This window comes from Sebastes umbrosus, chromosome 15, assembly GCF_015220745.1.
Source record: "Sebastes umbrosus isolate fSebUmb1 chromosome 15, fSebUmb1.pri, whole genome shotgun sequence".
Classification (NCBI taxonomy): Eukaryota; Metazoa; Chordata; class Actinopteri; order Perciformes; family Sebastidae; genus Sebastes; species Sebastes umbrosus.
The window spans coordinates 21,125,937-21,151,752 of NC_051283.1; the positions used below are offsets into that span (position 1 = coordinate 21,125,937).

Genomic DNA, 25,816 nt, shown 5'->3' on the forward strand with positions numbered 1-25,816 from the left:
AGCCCATTAACTTTGACAGCCCTAATATATATAAATGATATGTACATTCATATTTTACTAATATTATACTATTTTATAATCTTGTATTTTATGTCATAAGGTATATTTTTAACGGTTTGAATTGAACCCCTTTTTGAGTTTTTGTTTTCCTCTTTTTTCTCGTCATTCTTGTGAATTCAACCTGTCCAAATATACTACACTAAATATCAACATTACTGATGGATTTTAAATAAAGATGATTATTTCGAATGTTTTCATAGTAATTTAAATATACAATATCCCTCAATACATGACGCACACAGAAACACACAGTCATACTTTCCCCAAATGTTGTGAGGCATTATGAATATGTATTATGAGTTCAAAAGATGAATAAATATAGAAAATAAATAGGAAAACAGGTCACCAGTACTGCAATGTATCTGTGTTTCTAATTCTGTCTGTCTCCAGTGTTTGAGGTGTGTCACCCTGATGCCAGTCTGGCTGGCAGTGCCATGGACACACACACACACACGTACACACACACACGCAGACAATTCATTTAACAGTAGTTGCTTTTACACCAGTGATCAAATACAGTGAACACGCTACAAAAACATCCATACAAGGACTTACAGAAATATTAGTATTTCTATAAATGCACACCCACACATGCAGGCTGAGGTGTGCTGGATTTTTTTGCCAGCAGACATCTAGTGAAAGACAACTTTGTCTGCAGGAAGAGAAGCAAGAGAGGAGGAGGAGGAGAGGAGAGAGGGAGGAGGGGAGAAAGAGAGAGGGAGCTCGACAATAAGGAGGAGAAAAAAGGGGAAGTAGAAGTGAGGGTGTTATGAACCTTTTAGGAGAGAGAAAGAAAGATAAATCTGTTCTTTAGAAAGCAAAGAATGACAGAGGTAGGAAGATGGAGACTGAGGAGAGGGGAGAGATACTGTAGATGGCAGATATATGAAGAAAGAGAGAAAAAATAAAATGAGCGGAGAGATAAAGGGGGAGAAAAAAGGGGGGGAGCTGCAGAGAAACAGAGCGAGTGTGTTGACAGTATGGCAGCAGTAGCAGTAACATTCCTGGCTGAACAGATCAGCTGGCCTGAGGAGAAAGACAAACACAGGAGAGGAAACCACGTCTAGACTACTGCTAGACACACACACACGCAATCTTGCGCGCACACACACACACACACTGAACAGAGACACAGAAAAGACACACTCACGGACACACATCAACCTGCTAGTTAGGTGGGCGACTGCCAAGCACTGCCAAGAACCTGGTGGGGGGGGGAGGAGAGAGGAGGAGGTGGAAAGAAGGGTGGAATAGAGATAGGAGGAATGAAGGGGCCAGGAAGAGACTTGGCGAGAGGTGGGAGAAATGGGCAGAGGGTGTTACAAACGGTACACCAGTTTAGCCTCAAGTTTTGTAAACTTTGCTTTATGGAAATCAAAGTTTCTGCAGGACGGAGATGATGTGGAAAAGTACTGAAGGAGGATAAACTATAAAGGAGGTAGCTGAACACTATGACACTTCCTTTTCCTAGTCCCACTCTTTAATTATTCTGTTACCTCAGGGCATCGAGATTTAACAATCAAATAACTGCATCACTGTAAATACTCTGTTTCTCGTTCTTTTTGTGACTGCTCCTTGATAGTCAAGATTCGAACGTGCTACATGTCAGCTTTTAACTTCAATACATGATGATTTATAGACATTTGTACTAGGGCTGTCAAAGTTAATAATAACACAAATTCGTTTTAATGCCACTAATTTCTTTAACACAATAATGCAAGTTGCAATTTTAGGTTGAATCTAGAAAACTTAAGGAATCGACTGGTACCAACCTTGTCATTCTAGCTTGTTGCAAAGGAGGCCAAATAACGCTCCAAATACGTAAAATGTTGGCGAGGAAAAACGGGGTCCCTTGACCTCTGACCTCAGGATATGTGAATGAAAATGGGTTCTATGGGTACCCACGAGTCTCCCCTTTACAGACATGCCCACTTTATGATAATCACATGCAGTTTGGGGCAAGTCATAGTCAAGTCAGCACACTGACACACTGACAGCTGTTGTTGCCTGTTGGGCTGCAGTTTGCCATGTTATGATTTGAGCATATTTTTTATGCTAAATGCAGTACCTGTGAGGGTTTCTGGACAATATTTGTCATTGTTTTGTGTTAATTGATTTCCAATAATAAATATATACATACATTTGCATAAAGCAGCATGTTTGCCCACTCCCATGTTGATAAGAGTATTAAATACTTGACAAATCTCCCTTTAAGGTATATTTTGAAAAGATAAAAAAAAATGTGTGATTCATTTGCAATTAATCGCGATCAAATATTTAATCAATTTACAGCCCTAATTTGTATATTAATGTGAAAAATTCCAATTTTTCAATACATTTCTAATAAGAGTAGCAGGACCTATGCTGGATACTCCATTATAGATCCCACGTGCTTATGTACAGGCAACGTGACACAACCTCAAGTGTAGGCTATTGTTCATGCAGCTGCTGCCGGTGAAAAACATCTTTATCAAAAAAGGAGAAAAGTGGACACAGAGTGTCGGGTTTTCCAAGAAAAATGGAGCAGCTTCTATTTCTTCACAGAGGTAAATGGGAAGCCAGTGTGCTTGGTGTGTTCACAGCACCTTTTAGTGCTCAGGGAATATAATATTCGGCGCCACTAGCAGACTCATCATGGCAGAAAATAAAAGAAGCAACTGAGAACAGAGAAGATAAATGAGTTGTTGGCAGATTTGAGGAAACAGCAGTCAGTCTTTAGTCGTTGCTGCGAGATCAGCGTGACATCTCAGGCTGTACATCATCTGTTTTGTAAAGGATTGTTCATTAACTGTGAACGTTTTCAGGACGTACTTCTTTACAGTGAAAGAAAGGGTAAAGAGGTGTTGTTATTTATAGGTTATTATGCAATGATTTTACTGATCTGGCCCACTTGAGATCAAATTGGGCTGTACAGTATGTGTCAAAGCTCCGAAACAAGCTCCTGAGAATCACTAACATATCTTCTACAATAATTTGTCTCCCTACTCCAATCTGCCAGCCCTCACTGCCACCACACGCAGAGCACTGACCATAGTACACAACCACTGCCACCCCATAAACCGATGCTTCACCCTCCTCCCCTCTGGCCGCTGACATAAACAATCTGCAAAAAAACACTCTTTAGGAGGAGGTTTGTGCCATAACTGCTTTAAAAAGCCTGAGAACACTGTCATATACTTGTTGTTGTTATGTACTTGTTTTGTTTATACCTTGTTTTGAATGTTATTTCTGTATACAGAATAAGAAAACACATTTCCTGTACAGAGGACAATAAAGAATGAATCTGAATCTACTGTGACACAATCAGATTTCAGTAGAAATCTGCTGGATTGCTAAAGATTATTTAACGGCACAAATCAAAACTAGGGCTTCTGTTCTTCAGCAACCAGGCTACATGAAGGCTTAGATGCAGTTGAAAGGTCTGAAAGCTAGTAACTTTCAGCTTAGATTCTCTTTAACAAATATCGCTCCCAAAAGGTCAAGAATAAACATCCATGTTCAAAATCAGGCTTTCTTCAATTGGAAGAGGTGGAGCCGAAGGGGAAAGTACGAGGGTGCAAATAAAAAACTTTGAGGCAAGAGGATTAATTAGCATTTCAATCTAGATGCTCAGGATTAATTTGCAACATGTACTGTATCATATATACTAGGGATGGGACGATACACCTATCTCCCGATTCCATATTATCACAATACTTTGGTGCCAATTTAATATGTATTGCGATTTTTAAAGTATTGCAATTTGATATTACAATTTATTTTTGTTTACTTTTTTAACACTAGACCATGGGAAAAAGTTGAATCACACACTTCTATGGACTTTTACTTTGGAAAATATCTAAATTGATACAGTAAGAATTTATTAAAAAGAAATTCCAGCAACCCAAAAACCAAAGAATAAAGACATTTCCCTCACAAATTAGTGGTATTTTCTTTTTAATTTATAAGGGACATGTAATGTTTTATACTTCTGGTGAATATAATCTAATCAATCTTATTTTCCATAAATGTATTTTGTATTTAATTCCCTTTCTTAACACCTTATTTTGAAAACCAGACGTAGTCACACGTGTATACTTCCTCTAACTTTGCTGTCCGTCGCTAGCTCTCCTGTCAGCTCCATTCTCTTTATACATCCATGGTAAGCTCCATCGGGGCCGTTTGAATGCATTTAACATAATTGTAAGCATATGGGTGCTCTGCAGTTGCAGCATCAGCCGATTTGACCACGTAGATGAGAGTGACGGCTGGCTTGACCGCACGTTACTGCCATACAATAACGTTTCATGTCCATGACAGAGTTAGCATGCAGCTTTAGCCTTGATGTCATTTCGGCTCGCTGTGGTCGGCTGCGGTTTGTTTTGGTTGAAGGATACGGGACAGGTATGACGTCACGTTACTCAGACTACAACAATAAAAGCGGTATCTTCCTTCTATCTCTGCATAGACTCAAATGAAGCAAATATATTGATTTGGCATAAAAAAAACTATTTCAAAATCATTAAAAAAAATTGCAATACATAGGTGAATCAATATTTTACCACCCCTAATCGCTATCATATTAAAGATCTGAAAATCGGAAAAAATGGGATTAAATAAGTTTATCGGGTCACAGTAAACAGCAATAAGTAGCTGTGTCATCTCTGCCTTCCTTACTAACCAACATTTCCACATTCTCCACAATATGTGACAACGTAAGAGTGAACAAGGCTGTTGTCATTGTGTAATAAGAAGCCATGACCAGCAATCTGACATTTGAACAAAGAGTAGGCTTTACTGATAAGCCTCTGGAGCAGTGGGAGGAAGAAAGTGAAATGAAATTTCTCATGGCCTAGACTCATTCTTCAGTCAACTGTGGACTCAAAAGGTGTACAAGCTTTTCAAAAATATAGAGAGAGCAAAGAGCGGACTGAGCCCGAGTCTTATCAGGTCAAGTATTGGCTAGAAGGAGAGAATGAGCTTTCTCTGGAGGTGAGATAGATAGCACATCAAGGTTACAAGCTCACTGTCAATTAAAAGCAACCGTCGCTGACCTATGAACTAACTGGGATAGAGATGTGTACGTAGTGGCCAGTCCATCTTGGTCTCTGGGAGAGTGGCAGGTCAAACAGGCTGTGCACTGATTGTTAATTGGTCACAGGTAACTCCAAAGTCCAATCAGCTACAGTACCTGGAGTGGAAAATAGACTTCCTGTGACACTTCAACAAGCTTCACAGAGCGGCGTCCTTGGACCTGACCTATTCTGTCACCTTCTTCCTGCTGTTGCCTCCTGGGATGCTACTGGTGTGCTGCCACTCCCAGTTCAGTCAGTTTTAAAACATATTATAATGATAAGCATGAACGTGATTGTATGTCTTGAAATATATATACTTGTAATTTACATACATATTACAGATTGTAAAATGCTGCAAGATGCTGATGCCCCTCCACACAGTGGTTTTGTGTCCATTAACGATGGGCGATATGACAATATATATGGTGAGACAACATCAATTTGTCTACAGTCAGAGATTTTCTCATACAATTTATACCGTGATAGACGTGCCTTTAATGTATCTGAGTGTATACGGCCATTGTGGGCAATGCTGCAAATCAATGAACATGACTGTTTTATGGCAATATTGGATTTTCATATGATTTTCACATTAATGTGATAAAGTACTTTAATTTGATTTGCTGGATTAGCCTGAAAACAAACAACCCTGTCAGATTATTTTATCCATTAATAACTTCTCAATTGATTTTCCAGAAAACATATAACAATATATATTAACATTGTACTGTGTACCTACTGAGAATACTATTCTTATCAAAGTATTATAACAATATTTAAAAGGAGTTGATCCTAAATTTGCGTTAATGCATTATTAACGCGTTAACTTTGACAACCCTGATACATACAGTCCATTGTTACATCCATTATATACTGTATATTCAATGTGGTCCCAAGGCTCAATATAATACATGCAAAATACTCCTCCAAAAATCAACTCCCATTTTTATTGGCCATTGGCACACTTAGATTGCATCTGAGATTAAACAAACAACGAAAAGCTGAATAAAAACTAAATATAATTTAATTGCAGAACAACATGTTGAAGTGTCAAAGGGATTTCCAGACTAATTGTAAGGTATGCTGCTATCAGTGGCTCATTAACTGCAGTTAAACCAGAATAATTCGACACAGTTCAACTGTAGTAAGAGAGAATGAAAAGAAGCTGAATGTGCATGTCATCTGATGCACATTTGTGTTGTTGCTAAATCACGGCGTGACACATGCTGTTTATTCATCGCCCACATCAGCTCAGAGAGACGTCGTCTCCAGGGACGAGCTGGTGCAGATGGATAGCTTATTGATAAATGTAGGCTAGCCTCTCTCATATTTTGATGTGCTATGTTTATGGAAATCCATTTAAATGTCACAACAGGGCACCAGACAATCCATTAAGACATGGCTGAAGACACGTCTCACCAAGCCAACCCAACAGGAGGAAAGCAGCTGGTTTCAAAATGTCGGGTTCATATCGGCTGCTCTCGCTCTCTCTGACCTCTGCCTTTGATGAGTTACAGGTTTGGTAATTTGCTGTATCTTATCCTGGAAGCCACCATGAATGAAAGTTGTTTCCTACAAAGTTTACAGTTTTCTTTGTCTGAGGATTAGTCTGGACAGCAAACTACATATTGCTGCTGAAAAATGTTCAACCGGATGCTTGATGCCTTTTAGTGCTCTGTGATACTTTGCATCATTTGGAAAATGTTGTGATAAATACAGTTTATAAAAGGTTAACAAAATCACATCTCCTGTTGCTGTTTTCTTAATACTTACTAATACTTTTAGCTCTTGTTAAAGGCCCTGATACACCAATTTTGAGCCGTCGGTGAGCGTCTGTCGGCCTAGTTATTGCAGTGTGTCCTGCACCGTTGGCTCTAGTCTGCCAATGACGGAGGCTTTTTGGCTGATTCAGCATGTTGAATCGAAGCAATCAATGTGATTGGCTGCTCAGTTAAAGCGAATCAGTGCACGAGAAGAGAAACGGAAGTGAGGAAAGCAAGCCAACGAGTAAAGTCAAGAGGAAAAACACAGGAGGCTCTTTATCATTTTTCATCTTCATCTTCATCTGATCATTCCAATACATGGATATTTTCACAAAGACATGGCCATCTGGATGGAATGGCGCCAAGACAAATGCGGCGTGAGGCGACATAGCGGTCAGCCTTCGTCGCCGCTAGTTCTTTGATGTCGGTTTGGAGTGTCTCGGCCTTAAGGCTAGCAGCATTTAGGGTTTCATGTAAGACAATTCTTTCCACAATTGAAACAGTGTGTTTGAATTGTGCATTAATTTTCCATTTTGTAGTGTTGCAGCCTACATTCAAATTATTTACTTTAACAAATCTTCACAATGTGAGTGTAACTGTGTGCCTGTGATGTTCAAAATGAATGAAAAGGAAATACAGGGATATGTAATATACTTTTAAAAAAGGCACCTCGAGCAGGGGTTTTGGTATCAGCTTGGCACATCTGGATTTGGGGGATTTCCTTTTGTTCCTCTTTGCAGATTTTGCTTAAATGCCTTTATATCTGATGGGGAGCATCTGAACAGTTATCTTCAAGTCATTCGACAATTTTGTTCCTTTTAAGGTTATTTTTGGGGAATTGTATGCCTTTTATTTGATGGTGATAGTGGAGAGAGACAGGAAATGTGGGGAAAGAGAGAAGGGGAATGACACAAAGCAAACGGTCCAGCCAGCCAGGAAATCTGCCAGATGTATCACGTTTTAAGACGAGTTCAGTTTCAGCTTCATCAGGGCACAGAATCTTTTAGCTCAATCATACACCGTTTTTTGACAAAAATCAAAGCTTCCATTAAGTGTCTTTTTCCAGGAGTGTTTACTTTTTAGACACGCATTAACTTGGTTTCAAATTCACTTTGACATCATGAGCTAATTAGAAACGATTCCTTATTCAAACCATTTAAGATTTACGTCGTACGGCTGTGAAAAGACTAAAAGCTGGATGTAAAAACCTCGTGTTTGTGTTCTTCCTACATGTGGCCTTCAGTCTCTAAATGTTCATTTCCTACAGTATCATATATTTGAATGTCTACTTTGTGTCATAAATAGTCAATTATGGTTCATAAACATCTCTTTTTTCTGCTCTGGTTTGTCTTCCTTGTTTATTTCCTTCTAAAGGGTTGCCACAAATGATGCATGTCATCTGAATCCATTGTCACAATTAACACCAATAAACCAGTTACAGCGAAATAAAAGAATCATCAGCATCCGTGTATCTGAAACCAACTGAGGCGATGTGAAATTATGTGAGCATTAAAATAATTTCAGTACAGCCTTTCAGTCATTCACTGAATTATTTTTTCAATAAACTCTAATCAACACTAAACACTAAATTATCATAGAGGCTGTAATACAAAGTGATTTGATGGATGCTTGGGGACATAAAATCAACAATTATGAGCCTAATAATGCAGTGATGGAGATTATTTTTTCAGAGATTACAGAAGTGAATGGCATGTCACACTTTTTCTTTTAACACACAGTAGTAGACAATGTTTACACTTCTATTATAAAGCCAATTAATAAGTCACCTTTAAAATCTTTATTACAGCTCTCACTTTTCTTTATCTCAATGACCACTTTATATCTTGCCACAATGGCTGAAGTCTGTCCAAGGGTGACAAATAGGTTGTCCCTTGAAGGGCAGCACTGTGCTGTGCAAATGTAAAATGTAACTGACTCTATAACTCATTGTATTTGAGAGATATAAGAAAGTATGAATCAAAGGAAGTTTATGGGTTCCCCCACCGATTCTGCAGTTTGCATTCAAGTCTATGCACCCATATAAATTGTGGCCTTCACAGCCTTCTGCTACCTCAATCAAATTATTTTCATCACCCTCAGAAATTAGTTTTTTATCACTTTGTCTATTGATTTAAACACTTTTGCAACAAGCTGTTTTTTTCTGTTCATAAAAGAGGGCCAATTCAGAGATTAACAAAATTGTGCTTAAAGGGATAGTTTGGGTGTTTTGAAGTGGGGTCGTATGAGGTACTGATCCATAGTCAGTGTATTACCTACAGTAGATGACGGTGGGCACACCCGCAGCTTGGAGAAGCAGACAGGAAGCACTGAACGGAACCAAAGCAATGTACTGCAGTGGACGGGGCCGGCAGCAAAACGTATTTTAGCCACCTAAAAGAAAGGCTCACCTAAAGATATCAATGTCAGTTTAAGTGTACACTATATTTTGAATATTTTCACCGGTTTACCTTGCCATGAGACAGCTATACAGTCTATGTTTCCGATGGGGAACGGTAGCCGTTATCTATGCTCTCGTCAAAGCCACCAGACTCCATTGAAAAAAACTTTTATTTTACCTTGCAGAACACAGGAGTTGCTGGTCTACCGCTGCCTCGATTGGTTAGTTTGTTGTTTGTTTCAATGGAGTCTGGTGGCTTTGGCGAGAGCATAGATTGATACAACAGCTTCAGTTCCCCGTCAGAAAGGGCTGTCTGACGGCAAGGTATACCGGCGAAAATATTCTGAATATAGCGTACACTTAAACTGATATTGATTTTTTTTTTAGGTGGGCCTTTCTTTTAGGTGGCTAAAATGTGTTTCGCTGCCGGCCCCATCCACAGCAGTACATTGATTTGCTCACGTGCAGTAACTCCGCCTGCTTCTAAAAACTGGGGGCGTGCCGACCCCCATCTACTGTAGGTAATACACTGACTATGGATAAGTACCTCATACAACCCCACTTCAAAACACCCAAACTAACTCTTTAATGTGTACAGCCAGCTCTGAGAGTCTGCACTCAGGCACAGCGGTACTTTCAGCTCAATGCCAACATCAGCATGCTAACATGCTCACAATGACAATACTAACATGCTGATGTCCACCTTCACCATCTGCTTATTAGCAGTAAACACAAAGTCAAGCTGAGGCTGATGGGAATGTCAATAGTTTTGCAGGTATTTGGCCTTAAATCAAAACATTGGATGTGTTAATAACGATATGTTTCAGCTGATAATGTTGCTAGATTAAAAGTTTATCAGCAATTTATCCTTTAGGGGACATAAATGTCTGCACCAAATTTCATGGCAGTCCATCCAATTGGTTTTGAGACATTTTAACACAAGACCACAAATGTCAACTTCATGGTAGTGCAAGAGGAAAAGTCAGGGGATCGTCAAACTCACTGGGCTTTGTCTTCTGGGGACCATGAATGCCTGTACAAAATTTCTGGGCAATTCATCCAAACCATCCGACCGACACTGCCGTCCCTAGAGCGATGCCACTAGCATGGCTAAGAAGCATTTATGGACACAGTGCTGCCTCTCTTCTGTCTGTAACTATAAAACTACACAATACTGCCTGACTCCGCCAGCTATAAAGCATGCAACCTCTGTTGCCGTTAAATATGAATTCACAGGACTTTACACAGCGCACATTGTACATAACTGCAGTAGGTGTTACTTCAACCATTCATGATACCAACCAGCACTGCCAAGGCTACTTTTCTGAAGGCTAAACGTGTGTGTGGTCTCTGCAGACAGGCCCTGCCGCCCACTCCCCTGACACTTGGGTGAGATATGAAGAGAGACGGAGTGCTGCAGAGGAAATATCTATGTGTTGACACGCTGAAACACACACTGTCCTCCTCCCTTTTCCCTTTCCTCCCCTCGGTCTCTCTCGGTCTCTCCACCATCTGCTCCCCACCATTCTGTTACACTTGTCTCGGAGGGAGAGACCTTTAACCACATGAAGATAGATGGTATTTCATCTTTATCTGAATGTGTATGTGTAAATGGAGCATGCTACATCTCTGCGGCAGGTTAGTGCACATTATGGGAGCTGAAATGCCTTGGCTCAGCAGTGCTTCAGCCAGAAATCTTCCGAATCGTCTGAGTTAATTTCTGAATGACCTGAAATAGAGTGTTTGTTTTAACCTTACACAGGTTTTCCCATGGTGATGAAATGTTAAATACTGGCAACCCGCCTAGTTTGACTCATCTAGAAGCTCTGCGGGCAGTAACACACCATTTATTTCATTTTTTTCTGATCATTCAAGGTCATTTAATCTCCAGGTTAACCATTTGATCTCTGTGGAGGAGGTGACATTGAAACATTAAGTACAGAGAGCATGACGAATGCTCTGTGTTTAGGCCTTGGCTATATAGTTAGTAAGGTTTTGCACTGGGATACGGTACAAGGTGTTGGGTGGAAAGTAGTCTGGCAACTGAAGAGGAGGAGGAGGAGAGACTACTGATTTGGATCTCAGCTTGAAAAGCTGAAGAATCCCTGACTTGCAGTATTGCAGATGGCCAAACAGCAGGTTCTACAACTGTTATTGTTGACATACTGGAAACTCAAGAAGAAAGTTTTTGCTGGGTTTTCCCAGTGATTTAAGATCTTTTACCTCAGTAAATATAGCTCTACACAAAGTTAAAGTACAAAATAATTACCAGAATTTATTTAAAGTATCAAAATAAACGTATGCAATGGCAACAGATCCAGTCAGTGTTATGTAATTACTGCGTTCCTGCAGTGTTTAATAGCAGAGGAGGGCCACGTTGCCAAAAATAAAAAAAATGTTTATATAATTATTATTATCATATATGTATATAATTGCTACCTTTTAACAAGAACTATTAGGAAAAAAAGAGAAAATGTGCCATTTTACACAGCAACTGCAGTGTATTTAATGAGTTATTTCAGGCCATCATCTACCAACTAAACTGATCCCCAGACGAGATGCATCAGGATATTGATGGCTTACTGCCATGCTAAATAATTTCATGTGAAAAACCCTTGAATGAGTGTATACTGTATATTGTTGGGTGGTTTAATATATAACAATGCATCATCTTTAGTACTGAAAGTCTTAATCTGCAAACTAGTAATTGAGGCTGTCAAATAAATGCAATAAATAAATTTCTCTCTGAAATGAAGTAGAAATGTAAAGAAACATAACATTGAACTACTGCTTAAGTGCAGCACTTGTATGTACTTCTACCACTGGTGTTGTGTACTTTATGGGACTTAAGTGTTGAACTGATGCAACTTGAACTCAGTCATATCTGTCAAAACATGTGTCTTGAGCCAGCTGGTTTTAATACCTGTCCTCTAAACAGGATTGTGGTTGTACAGGATGTATTGCAGTTAGTTACACTTCCTGAGGGAGCACCGTCAGCAGCAGCAGCAGCAGCATTGGCTACTGTCGCTGTGAGGAGTCAACCAGCAACCTTTGTTAAATCAGATGTGATGGCTCAACTGTCACAGCTCGGCGTCTGTGGACAAACTTTGCAGCCATTTTGTGTCCTGAAACTGTGGGCAGTCAGTCAGACTGTCCTCGCCTCCTACTTCGCTTCACTCATGCAGAGCAAACTGTTTTCTGGTCGATTTGGAAAGTTTGGTTGAGTGTGTTCATTAGTTTGTGATTTACTTCTTTTCCTCTATTGACCTGGTGCGATATTAAGTTTCTTGGCAAGCATCTTAGTGTTTTAACTGTCAGCTCCACAAAAGAGCAAATTTGTTTTGCTGCTGTGTTTCAGAGGTGTGTGCCCGGCACTCCTTACCGGCTCACTGATGATGAACAGAGGTCAAACTTGAAATTTTGATGATGAATAGTGACCTGTCTGCAAATCTTGATTAAATGTTTTACTAACTTAAAATTCACTGTCATTGGGGCGTCCTCTCCGGAATACACTCAGTTGCTTGTTTAGTAGATAGACTTAGCGAAAACTAATGTTGTCTAACACAACAGCACTGAAATAAATCCTCCTTACATGAAGGTTATAATGTTTAGTTTCTACTAAAGCTATTTTAGAGAGGCATTGATTCAACTTTACGGTAATTTTGAAAGCTGTAGTTTGTACTGCTTGTCACTGACTTCCAAAACAACCCATGTTTTCTGATTAGGCGTCACATATTGGTGGTTGGAAGGTCGCGGGTAGTCGATGTTACCGGTGTTACACGATGTTCGGGGCACACACAGATAACATTACTTGCCCACCGCCCCCAACGTAGTATTGCTTTCCTTTTTTAAATAGAAAATATAAAACCTTTTATTTTCACGTATCAACACCCACATTCATCAAATAAAAAACTCTAGTTTGTAAAATACTAAGCATATTATAAAAACACAGTCGAAAGATGGACGCTGCAATTATAAACTGACAGTGAAAGTGTCTGCTTTAGGAGTCATATTTCACACACTCATCACAGGACGAGAGAGAGTTGACAGATGATGAAAATTTTGGTACCTATTTGGCAACATTTTAGATTTAAACCCAATGCTGTAAGAGAACCGTAACGTTCAGGAGGCAATCGCAGTGAAGAGCGTTCACAGACGGTGTGCTCGGTGCAGCTTGTACCTGCAGCCCCACAGTACAAGCTGAACCGGAGAGGCTAGACACACAGCCCCCCGACGTTAAAGATTAAAGTAAGCGCTCTGCAGATAATGAACGGCATCTTTTCTTGTAAAATGTCCGGTGTAATCGGTAACACCGGTGTTATTATGAGTTTATTAACCGGTGGGAAAATGTCCTCACCGTGGCATCTCTATTGGAAGTAGAGGGCGTGCAAACCAGTCTTCAGTTTAAAAATTGGACACTTTGCACTCATATCCATCCACCCTAACAACCTCTCTGTGAGGTTTTGAGATGCTACAACAACGTCACACACACTTACGCCTTTGCTTCTGAGAGGGAAAAGTCATTAGCGGCAAGACTATAAGAGGTCACTTGACAGTGAGATGCAAACATAGGTCACTTAAAGTATTTGAACAATCTTTCTGGCAAAGACAGTCTCTTGCTTGTATCTGTGTGTTCCCTCTGTGTGTGTCTGTTTTTTATAACCAGGTAGAGATGAGCGTGTTTTTCCCGCTGTTAACTGAATTTTGGGGGTCGTGGTTCAAACTCTCATCCCGTTTGAGTGAGATTGGATTAAGTGCATCCTGCGACACAGTGAAGATGACTAGAAATTCACACGCAACCGTTCATATTTGATCTTTCGGGGCGGCGGCCTCCTCAAAAAGAAGTGATTTGGTGACCAGGCAGACGACACTTTAAATCCCCGCAGGCAGAATAATCTGTGGGAGTGGTGACTGAGAGGTAATCCACTCTCCTGAAGTGCTCTTCAGCAAAGCACTTCTCCCAAAAAAACTATTCCAGCTGACAGTCGACGACTGCAGCAACATGCGAGTGTATGAATGTGAGGCAGGTTTTTTGTGAGGCTGTCTGTCCCTACTGCAGCAGCTTATGATTACATGCTACACCGTTTTGTGATTTCATGAATCACACCATACTGCATTTCTACTGTAAATCTTTGGCTGCTGTAACAAAGGGTTTTTAGTATTATGGGGTGTCTGTTTTTGTAATAACGATACATTACAGTGGATGAATAGACAGAGGTAATGTAAGTGTGTGTGGAAGAGGGAGAGAGAAAACAGCCGGCGGAGAAAGAGAGGGTATGTATGTGTGTCAAAGAGCGAGAGACAGAGACAGAGAGGGAGGAAGACAGAGAGACAGACAGAAAACGCCTCTCCATCTCTTGAGCCTTAGGTAGCGTTGTGTTTGCCAATCTGTGCTCGGCTGTGTGTGTGTGTGTATGTGTGTGTCTGTGTGTGTGAGTTGAGATATGGCAACAGTGCCATCTAGTGCACACACTCATTTTTTTGGGGAATTATTTTAAAGTTGCGCCCAGTGTGTTCAGACAGTGGAGACACACAGACTGGATCACGTGATGAACATCATGAGCCACATTCAAACCTCAACTTTCTAATGATAGTGTGTCTGGTTTCATTTCACTAATTTTGCCTCTTTCTGACCAACTAAAAAGACAAAACATGCATTCCGGTGTGCTATGCAGACGGATCTGTAGATACTTGCTTAAGATGGGTGATCCATCACAGCGACGTTTAATTAGCCTTATTTTTTTTTTATCAAACTTAACATTATCGTTGCATGGAACTGCAGCTGAGAGCAAAGACTGTTTATCAGCTGCCCTTCATGGTGCGTTCAAGGATGCTCAGACACGTGACGCTTCCTAGTCGGCTGCCTAACAGCATGCTTTTTAATTCAAGGCTTCTCTATTGGATATTCAACCTCCAGAATATGCTTTCATAATAACCAAAGACCATATATGTTCATGTAAACATTGTATTAACATACTCTTTTTATTTACTTTTAATTAGTCCTCACGGGACTTCCATACACATCATTTTGTGTTCTTCCTATTGCTATGTCAAAACTAATGGTGCTCTCCTGAACCATCACTCAGTAGGAGACTCAAGGGATCCAACTGTGAGGCATTGTGTCAACCGAGCTTACTCTGAGCCCTGGATGTTACTTGTAGAAGGGAGGTGAGACGGGAGAGGTATGCAAAGAGCTCAGTGGAAGGAGAGAGAAAGTAAATAAGAGGAAGGATGAGATGAGTAACGTTCAATATTGATTCATTTACTGATTAATTTCTAATAGTTTGCTCTTGGGCTGTCCTCAACCAGAAAAAAATCTTAGTTGACTAACACTGACTAATTGACAGATCTGTAAAACTGAGTTTCTCCACCAAGAATCACACAAAAGCACTCCACTTCTTGTGTTTACCAGAGATGTGCTTATAAGTTTCTTCAAAATAAGTAATTCAGAATTAAAAAAAGCATAACTATCAACTAAAGAAATCTTGTCAACTAAGACCAAAATGACCGATTGGTCTACTAATCGACTAAGAGGGGGCAGCCCTAGTTTGCTCTATAAAATATCGGACAACAGTGAAAAACACACATTATAATGCCCATGACAGGGCAAAAGCCCTAACCTTAACCATTTGAGGTCAATGCCTAACCTTAACCATCTCGCGAGAGTTTCACAACTTGGGGGTTACCTTCTAGACACAACCCCCAAAAAACCTCCCAGCCCATTGCTGATGTTTTGAAAACTGTGTTGAGTCTCAAAAAATCCCCAGTGAGGCTGGGAGGAGACTTTTACTTGTATGTTGCTCAAAATAAAATATTCTTGTCACTTACATGTGCAAAACAAAGCCACTACAACAAATTAAGCAACAGTTTAAGCCATTTAGATGACTGAACAGACTTTAAGAGCTCTACATAGAAATCCCACTTTTATGACAGACAGTACTGGTTTGATTGTGCGGAGAAAGGGTATGAATATTTAACTAGGCTGGTAAAAGCATGCAGTATATCTATACAAACCAAGCTAGTTGACAAAGAACATTATTTTTCTCAGTGAATGAGCAGCTTCAGAGGGTTTACTGTGACTCTCAGCTGGGAGCTGCCCAGTCTAGTCATGCTCTTTTAGCCGCTGAGCAACTGGAGCACTTGAAGGTCAAGAGGCCCAGAGGCACTTCAGTAGCAGTTGGGAGGGCAAAGACTGTTGCTCACTCATTCTCCACAAATTTCACATGCAAGTCCAAAGGTTTTAGTCACTGTGGATTTGCTGCCCATTAGGCTATTGACGCCAAAGTAACAAGTCAAATGCTGGTGACGCTTTATTTGCATAGGCCAATTGTGATATTTGGCTGACTAACATATAACTATAGAGTGGCAATAAAAAAACAATTGGGTTTCTGCGATGACATTAATCGGCAGCCAAACAGAGGAACGTCTGTACTTCATCGTTTGATGGTAGGGGTGGGAAAAAAATTGATTCACCTATGTATCGCGTTTTGTTTTTTTTACGATTTTGAAATAGATTTTTTAATGCCAGAATTGATATATTTACTTCATTTGAGTCTATGTGGAGGTAGAAGGAAGTTACCGCTTTTATTGTTGTAGTTTGAGTAACGTAACGTCATATCCGTTCCGTATCCGTCATATCCGTTCCGTATCCGTCATATCCGTTCCATATCCGTCACTAAAACAAGAGATAGGTGTATTGTCCCAGCCCTAATTGATGGTAGTTTGGCTTTTCAAAAATGCCGGGTTTGTGCAGGATGTTGTGCAAGGGACAATTCCATAGTGACGGTTCTCTCTGACCAATCAGTGGTCTGCAGAGTTTTAACTCCACCTTCTAGTATTGGCTCAGCTCGCTTGGAACCTCGACCGAGGTGGTACTAAAAAAAAGTACCAAGTGCTGTCCACAACTTTTGCCAATGGAAATCCAAAAAATAACGGCTCAGAGCCAGTTGAGTCGTGCCGTACCATGCAGTGGAAATGTGGCATAAGTTTGGATTGTCTAAGTTTAATCTTAGGCCTTAGGTTAGTATTAAAACTGACTCTCAGTTGCCTATCAACAGTGGACTATTTTATGAGTAAACTGTTGTTCCAGACTTGTCACAGGGCAGACCATTAAATATCTGCCACACAGTTACAAAACAAGATGTTTGGATTTGGTTTGCAGACATCCTGAAAGTGTGGCTTAGACGGGAATCTAGAAGCAGTGTGTATAGTGTGCATCCTGGTGTGTGTGTGTGTGTGTGTGTGTGTGTGTGTGTGTGTGCGTGTGCGTGTGCGTGTGTGTGTGTGTGTGTAAATTGCTCAGCTCAGCCTCTTCATGGAGATCTATTTCAATGCCTTCACTTACAAAAAAGTAATGTTTCGGGCGCTGCAGTCATTGGTGTTTTTGAAATATCAACTACTAAATATGCTGATAGCTCTTCCTCTTCAAAATGGATTTAAATCTTCTGCTGTGTGTGTGTGTGTGTGTGTGTGTGTATGTCTTTCTGAGATGAGGAGAGGGTCATCAGCACTGCTTATATTTGCCATCCTCCTCCCCAGTGACACGCACACACACACACACAGGCTCAAACACACACATATAAACACACTTTGTCTGCATGGCCTTTTCCCTTCACAACACTGGTTGCCGACAGCAACGTGCCCTGAGCTGATAAACTTTATCAACCGACACACACCTGTGCTTGTGCACAACCACACACACCACTCACACAAACATGCGGACAGATCCACAGAGGCACACTTCTTTGCTCTCTCTCGACAAGGTAGACACCTGCTACAACTGTGTGTGTGTGTGTAGTGTATGCGTGTGTGTGTGTGTGTGTGTGTGTGTGTGAGTGTGCGTTAGCGTGGAAACCGTATAAATGATGTTAGGGCCTCGGGTGACAACAATACACTCCTGGCTTGAGTACACGACACACATCATTGCACACTCACAAACACACAACCACAAACACTTAAGAAACACACAAAAACATGAACACACACATACGTATATGGGCACACACACACATAAGAATAAGAACGCACACGAAGCAAACTCGAATAACATTTGCACGCCTCTTTAGAGCTTGTCATTATCTCTCTGCCTTTTCGCCGTGCAAATATGAGTGTGTGTGTGTGACTGTCTGTCTCGCTCCGTGTGTGTGTGTCTCGCTTACTCTGTCTACTCAAACTGTGTACGTGTGTGTGCGTGTCTGCATGCGTGTGCACTGTGCAGTGCTGGACGGTCACGGTAAGGGCTGGCTATCGAATCCCAATACTTTTAGAGTGCTGACCTGGGCAGACCTCAACGTTACCGTACAAGTTTCTAAATCAAGGAACTTTTTTGTAACTTTAAACTACAGTATATTTGATACAATAAAGCTCTGGATGTAACACTGAGGCATTGAGTTTGTTGATTTAAATGAAAAAAATATGTTTATGAAACAGATACTTCTGGTCCTTGATTATGCCTGGCTGAGCTGCGTTCAAACCCGTTGTAAAATACTCTACAGATGTGACCGCATTACAATAGTATCACTGCTAGGGATGTCAAGAGAACCGATACTTTGGTACCAAGATGATGCCAAAATTTGGAAAAGACGAGGGTGCTTGTTTTTCTACACTCCCGCGTGTACCATAGCTATAGTCAGGGCTCGAGACGAACTGCGTCCTGTTGTCCAGGGGACGATGGAAAATGTGTTTGGGACGCAGTAAGCTCACTATTGACACGTCCATGGCATGCACCCTATTTTTTCTCTGCTAATGCTACATTGCGAACAACAAATTGTGCTGCTTACGGCTGCTAATGGCTAACGTTAACTGCTCTCATGATGCCGATTTCAACATGGAAGGTGCTATTAAGTTACATTATCATGCATTCACTGGCTCTACTCGGTAAAAATCTGTATTGGGCTGAGGTTAATTCTTACGTCATCATGATGTGTTCAATTGTAATCTTGTAAAATTTAGTTTTTGGCGAGAAACTTGAATATATCCAGTTGTTTCTATAAAATAGACATTAGAGAGAGAGAATTATGAGGTGTTTAACTTCCAAAGAAAAACCAGTATGCAAACGATAATAAAGGAATGTATGTTGAAGTACATGGGATTTATTTTTTTACTTCTGTTTTTTACCGTGGTATCGAATTGGTGTCGAGAATCTGGGAATTTCACTGGTATTGTACCGACCTATATTTCTGGTATCGTGACATCCCTAATCACCGCGGCAATTAGTCACCAATTGTTTCAAAATGTCAGATTTTGTTGTGAATTTTGATTTACTGGGTGGGCTAAGCGTGGATAAGTGGTGGGAAGAGATGGACAGGATAGAGGAGGAAGATAAAAAAAAAGAAATGGAACACGTTGAATTTAATGAGAGAGTAATTCAAGAGCTGAAAAAGTCTAGAAACCTGATCATCTAAATGGACGGTCAGGAGCACACTACGCTGTCATTCAGTGAATGCCCAAAAATCCACAAAGATGCCGGTGAAAGAAACACAGAGAGCCTACGAGGATTCATGCTTGAGCAGCCAGGAAACCCACTGTGTCCTGTCGCTATGATGGAGAAATACTGGTCGTTGCTGCCCAGTACACCAGCCTTTTATCTCCATCCAAAGCAGACAAACTAAACCAACTATCTATTGTGAGTTTCAATGTAACTTTAACTAGCTTGTATGATTATATTTATAATCCATTATGCTCACCTTTCTCTATTTATGTTGTCAATTACCAGCAGCTACACTGTCACAAAAATGATATCGCTGGTGACAACAGCTGGTGGAAAGTGAGCATAACAGATGGTAAATACATATGTGGTTATAAAGTAACTGCAACATGATGAGAACTTTTTCAACGTTAGGTATACTAGAGAGCCCTTGGGGTTGAACTTCCTTGGCTCCATGTTGCCACAGATTTGTAAAGCAACCGGCACCGCTACACTCTACACCAACCACTGCTAGTGAAGCACCACTGTACAAAAACTTTCTGATGCTGTCCTAGAGGCAAGAGAAATCCTGTCAGTGACGGGGCATAAATGTGAATCATCCCTGCAATCTTACTTGCGCCCGAACTACAGCGAGAGAAGATGCTGGAGCTATGTCCTCCTTCCAGAGTCAAACACCCCTGTACCAGCAAAGACAGGTGCCAACATGACTGAACACTACTTCAACAATTGCACTATTAACAACGATATCCACATAAATGTTAATAATCACCCCCAATCTTTATGCATGCTTTCTACTGTGTCGCTTGACAATCGTTCTGCTAAATGTCGCTGAAGAACTAAACTGCATGGCGGAAGAGATTTGTTATCAATATTTTATTTTGCATTTTTTGTTGCTATGTGTTTATTTTATGAAACCTTGCCAGGTATGTGTAGTAACTGTTTTATAAAAGTAATAAGCCACTTGAGGCCGTGATTTACAGTTTTGCAGTTTCCGCGTTGTGCCTAATAAAACCCCTTAGCTGGTGTAAAATCACTGTAAAGCACGGCCTCTCGTGGTTTATTACTTAATCATATGACGTATCAAAAAATTTATTGTTTTGGTATTGCAACCAAATGTCGTATTCGTATCATTTTAGCACTGATATTGATGATTTTCAAACAATATCCCGCCCCAGCATGTGAATCATTAATATTGTACAGTAGCTGTTGCCCTGATCATCCCCATATGCGGGATTTACAGTTAATCGGACCAGAAAATACAAGACAGAAAGCTATCAAAAGTATAATAAATCTCCATGTCACCAAGCGTATTGTTACACATTTTATATGAATTGAAATAAAAAATTAATAATAGGCTGCTTTACCAGTGCATTTGTGAAACAGTGTAGACACTGTCTAAACTAGTTGCTTTGAATGAATCTCTTTCAGATAAAAACTAAAATAAACAGTACAGACACAGTGTAATGCAACATGTTATTTATATACCGTACATGTTGTCCATATTCTTGGCCAAACTCTGCTGTGATCACGGTGTGTTCAATGTGGTGGATCCATCTGTCAGTCTACCACTGTGTGATGCACACAGGAGGACGTCTGCACATGCTGGTTTGAGAATAGCTTGTTTAGATAAAAGGAAAAATCTTCTTTTTTTTTAGGAGTAAGGTATTCTGTGAATATGTCACGGTTATAAGAACGGGGAAAGCGGAGTACAAGAGAAAATATGTGGTTAAAAATGTAACATTGACTGAACATATATTCTGATTAATTTAATTACAAATCCACCCCAACTGGATATGTGTTAAAGCAAGCTTTAACTGTACAATACTGAAGTTATGCTCATTGTTAATAGGTTTGGTAATCCAACACGTGAGTGATAATGTCCAGCGAAGGGGTCATTGTTGTGAAATAAACCAAGACGGGGCGATGCGGCACCCTGACGCAAAGGTCTTGTATCGCCCTGAAGGGGTTTATTTCACAACAATGACCCGCTCGCTGTACATTATCCCACTTACTTATTACACGGCTACTTACTTAAGAAATCAATAATTTGACACAAAAATGGTCCTCCAGAGTGCGACATCAGAACTGTGCCCATAGCAACGGTCTGTTTTACATAGCAACGGTCTGCTATAAAGAAGTAACAGACCGTAGAACGCTGTGACTGATTAAATCCAGTATTCAACAAAGCAGTGTAATAATGAAAAAATAAAATTAAAAAGTAGCTATTCATTTTCAACAGATATTTTTCTTTTGCTACAGCATACCATTACAGTAGTGCATTCAAGTTTATATTTAAGTTCTTAAAGTTTCTTTTAGGAAAGAGAAAAGGCAGTGTGGAGACAATGTGAGTTTTTTTTAACCACAGTAAACACACTTACGGTACATACACTACAGTTTCCTATTTTAACCTTGTCAAAGTTTGTATCGTCAACACTTTGTAAAATAATAAAACAATATTTTCTTCTTTAATTTTGGAGGGGAAATTATATATGTTTTAAGAAAAGCCTCCACTGATTCTCACCAAGTCTTTGTGTCAGTCAGAAACGTTGCGGTGATGAACGCCAGTCACCCAGCTTTTGTCACTCTGTCAACCTCTCTGTCAGTCACTCTGTCAATGTCAACTAGCTAGCTAGCTCCGCATGGAGGGGAAACCGGCATCCATCAGGCTCTGTCAGCAGCGGGGCCTATTACTTTAGAGGGATTATGATATCGGAGATCGTAGTCTTGTGGGCTAACAGACCGAGAAGACAAATAAATGTTGAACTTTTGAAAAGTGCCTCCATTAACGCCTCTTCCAGCTCATCTAACTGTGCAAATATTTGCAGTCATAAAGCCTGTTGTTTCTGAATCTGAAGTACTCGCACGCAACGAGAATGTCGGGGACCTTGATGGTTTTTATCTACACACAAACACGCACATACGCAGACGGAGTCGTGGCCTTCAGGAAGGCATTAACGCGGTAGGAGGGTGTGATATGGATTCAAACAAAAATGAATTGGGGGAAATAAAAGAAGAGGTTACCAGCAGAATGCCATTTATTCAGTGTGGATGGTGTTCATTTCAAATTATTTTAGTGTGATCGCATCAAGGTGCCAGTTTGCAGTGTGGCATTGTCATGGAAACACACTCATACACTCAAATACACATATACATGCATTTAATAACCCTCCTGTGCACACACACACACACAGACACACACACACTTTCCAATCCATTTCAGTCACTTTTTCTCCCCCCCTCCCTTGCACTTTTCGTCACAGTACCACAGTGCCCCTGACTGGTAGAAAAGAGGTACTGCAGAGCCGGGAGGTGTGACTGGCATACAGTGGTGTGTGTGCCTATGCACGCGCCTGGGTGTGTGTGTGTATAGTACTGTTATTACTAGAGAAGATAAATCTTGTTAATGAAACCGACGGAAAGAAGAGGACTCTAGAGAGGGAGAGGAGGAGCAAGAAGAAGAGAGATGAGGGGAGAAGGGCAAAGAGGGAGGAGGGGGGGAGACAGACAACAGAGAGAGCTAAAAGAGAAGGAGAGGAAGAAGAAGAGGTAGTAAAGAAAGAATATGAAGAAGAGAGGAGAAACAAGGGGAAAGGAGAGACAGGTCTGAGGGGAATAGAGTAAGGGGGAAAAAGTTGACTGTCACGTTTTGTTTCATTGCATCATATATCAGTATTGAGGGAGTGACGCAGAGGAACAGAGGAGTGCAGACACAGAGAGAAGGAGGAGGAGGATGAGGAAAGAAAAACACAACCTGCATTTCCTTAAGAAAATGTGTGTGTGAGAGAGAGTGTGCTTGCTGAGTTTAAAGAGCTGGAGTGTAGCTGGTCATGCATATTAATACCAACAGAGTGCGTTAGATGTCTATTGGAAGGACACTGAATAAGTGTGCAAAGCCTGCAAGACACATAAGGTATAACAACCTGTGAAGAGCAGACACGTGGATGTGCAAGTGTTTTTGCATTTGGAGGATGAAAGGACCATGGGCAGGCAGAACGGGAAGACACTGGAAAATATAAAATAGAAGAAAGCATCGCCTTCCTGAGGTGCAAACTTTATAACTGACAGACCGGGAGATGAAAGCAGACCTGGAGTTTGACCCAGAGCAGCCCAACTCAGCTGGCTCCTTGTCCCTGGGAGGGTTGTCATGATGCTTTAATTTACCTCACCGTTTTTGCATTTAATGGACAGCAGTGCAAAACAGGTTCATGACATTTAGTCATAGCAAAAAATGTATAAATGCAATAAGAAGTTCCAAATATAACAGCCCAGTCGCACAGCAGTTCCTGACATAGTCACGAAATATAATGTATTGATTTGTGTCTTGTACAAAGAGAAGAATTTCAGATTTTTTTTCATGATGCCCAGCACGAAATCAGTTTGTATGTAAGCCACGCAATTGTGAACCAGGAAGAGCAGCAAACACCGCATAAGGAGGAGGTCCAGGTGGATGGGTGGGTCAAAACCAAAGGACTTTCGCCCAGGAGACCGGTGTTCGTGTCCCATGTGAAACCACAAATCAGTGATTTATTTTTTCACGTAACTTCCGTACTTAAGTTAAAGCACTTCCGAAGTTACTTTAACCCAAACCGCGATCTTTTCCTGAAGCCAACTAAGTAGTTTTTGTCACTTAACTTCCTTACTTAAGTTACGCCACTTACGGTGTTATTTTAACCCAAACCGCGATCTTTTCCTAAACCTAACTAGGTTGTTTTGTTGCCTAAGAATAACCAAGTCGATCTATTCCCTAACCTAACTAAGAAGTTCTATTTTGAAAAGTCTGGAGAAGAAATTGCTGGACATTCGTAGGAAAACGCAACAAAAAAATACCTTGTTGAAAGTCGTGCTGAGCGTCACGAAAAAAAAGGGAAAATTCATGTCTATGTACACGAGTCAAATAGTTTAAGTTTCGTGACTATTTCACAAACTGCCCTGAGACTGTGTTGAATATAAGGCACACTGTAGTTATGAAGAAATGAGCATACTGTGTAAGCTAAAGAAAACCAATTAAGGGTACAGACACATCCATAAGCACCAATTCCTCCATACCCCAAAAGATTTTGATTAAACACTGAAAACGTAGTCCAAAATGTTTGTGAATTTGTTTCTTAATATTTCACTGTTGTATACTGTAAACATAAAGGACTAAATGCTTTTTTACAAAGGTAAAAGCCTGATGGAGAAACTCTATGTAGCCTATTATTATTATCATACCAAAAAATCTATGCATGCATCAGACTTACAAATAAATCTGATGAAAAAATAGCCCACATGCAACATTCCTCATCACCTTAAGCCAATTACTCACTAAAAAGCAAAGCAAATCCAATCAGCAACCAGCAGACGTCCACACACAGGCTATCACATATCACACATTGCAAAGCCCTGCAGGTCCTGTCCATGGTGCTGCTGAGTGCCTGCTGCACCTCTCACCCAGAGACAAAGCCAAACGAGCTGCAGCACATTTTTACGCCATTGCAAGCAACACAATCACATTAATATTGCATAGCAGCGTGATCCACACTGACAGCCATCAGGAAAGCCACAGAGCTAGCAGAGGATAGTTAAGGTGTGTTTGTCTCACCTACCAGTATCTGAAGAAGACACCCTTCATCATGTAATTTCCTGCTGGACTCAAAGGTCTTCCACCACAGAGAGGACTCCATTGATATTTTGGTTAAGTGTCCTACTCCTCATGTCCATGTAGTCTGACTATGACCAACTTCTATAGCTGATAACTTCCAGTAAGTAAGTTAACTAGTCTTACGAAAGCACAATAATGTCAGCAACCTAATATCAAAGCTAGCAATGCTAGAGCTCTCAGGTTATTTCTGTTACTAACTTTCTTTGGTTTCATTCGCTTCCATTCACCTTTTTTTAGTAGCTAATTAGCTAATCAAGAGGTACCAACTTCACCTGGCTTCATGCAGCAGGAGGACACCTGGCTTCATGCAGGGAGCATTAGCCAATCAGATGAGAGCCACACACTAATCAGTGGGCTCATGGGTAGAGTAGTGTTGAGACTGTTCTGTACACTTGTGGCTCTGGTAAACCAAACCTAAGGTTGTTGTTTTTTTATCATCAATTATGTTTTATATTATTTTTTTTATTGTTTGGG

The 25,816-nt window shown here is 40.5% G+C and overlaps 1 protein-coding gene across 1 annotated transcript in view; it reads right to left on the reverse strand.

Annotated features, from left to right (window-relative positions):
- Nucleotides 1-25,603, reverse strand: part of trps1 (trichorhinophalangeal syndrome I) — a 303,601-nt gene extending 277,998 nt beyond the window's left edge. Inside the window, exon 1 of the mRNA XM_037794965.1 lies at nucleotides 25,287-25,603. The gene's annotated coding sequence lies outside the window, so the exon portion shown is untranslated. The remainder of the gene's footprint in view (nucleotides 1-25,286) is intronic.
- Nucleotides 25,604-25,816: the final 213 nt, after the last annotated feature.